General features: G+C 31.5%; 1 non-coding gene across 1 annotated transcript; it reads left to right on the forward strand.

Annotated features, from left to right (window-relative positions):
- Positions 1-362: 362 nt before the first annotated feature.
- On the forward strand, positions 363-469 carry LOC136379235 (U6 spliceosomal RNA). Its single transcript, XR_010746722.1, has one exon. It is a non-coding gene; the product is annotated as a U6 spliceosomal RNA (small nuclear RNA).
- The last annotated feature ends 217 nt before the right edge of the window (positions 470-686 follow it).

Consider the following 686-nt stretch of genomic DNA (forward strand, 5'->3'; position numbering starts at 1 on the left):
ACACTTTTGTGTGCCTTTGTTTAGTGAAACTTTTAGTTCCTAAGAAATACTACAACACACATGTGCTTAATGTATACAGACAGGATTAAATAAATACCTCACATATAGCCAAGATGTAAGAATTAATGTAGTAATTTTTTTGGAAACAACTTTAAAGGAAGTTTTGGATTTGCTTTCAATCTTAAATGTTTAAACCTGAAAGTAGGACTTCAGATATCAATTTCAACATTAGGAATGAAAACTTTTTAGTTTCCAGGAGGATATGGCTTCTATGGAATTTTTGAAAAAATCCATTAAATATTGTGTTTTACCTGTATTCCCATGAGTCCACACTAATGGCTCCATCAGGAATGTTAGGGTTGGTGCTCACTTGGGCAGCACAGGTATTAAAGCTGTAACACTGCAGGGAAAATTAACATAGCCCCCACACAAGGAGAACAAGCAAATCCAAAAAGGATTCCATATCTTTAAAATGTTAAAAGAGAGATCCTAAGAGTTATCATCACAAGGAGAATGTTTTTTCTTTTCTTTTTATTGCATCTATATGGCAAGTGTTAACTAAACTTATTTTGCTAATCATCTCACAATATATGTAAATAAAATCATCATGCACCTTAACCTGGTGATGTATATCATTTATATTATATTAATAAAATAGGAAAAGAATGTCAGGTTATCTAAATGTT

The sequence above is a fragment of the Saccopteryx leptura genome, chromosome 7 (assembly GCF_036850995.1).
Source record: "Saccopteryx leptura isolate mSacLep1 chromosome 7, mSacLep1_pri_phased_curated, whole genome shotgun sequence".
NCBI classification, from domain to species: domain Eukaryota; kingdom Metazoa; phylum Chordata; class Mammalia; order Chiroptera; family Emballonuridae; genus Saccopteryx; species Saccopteryx leptura.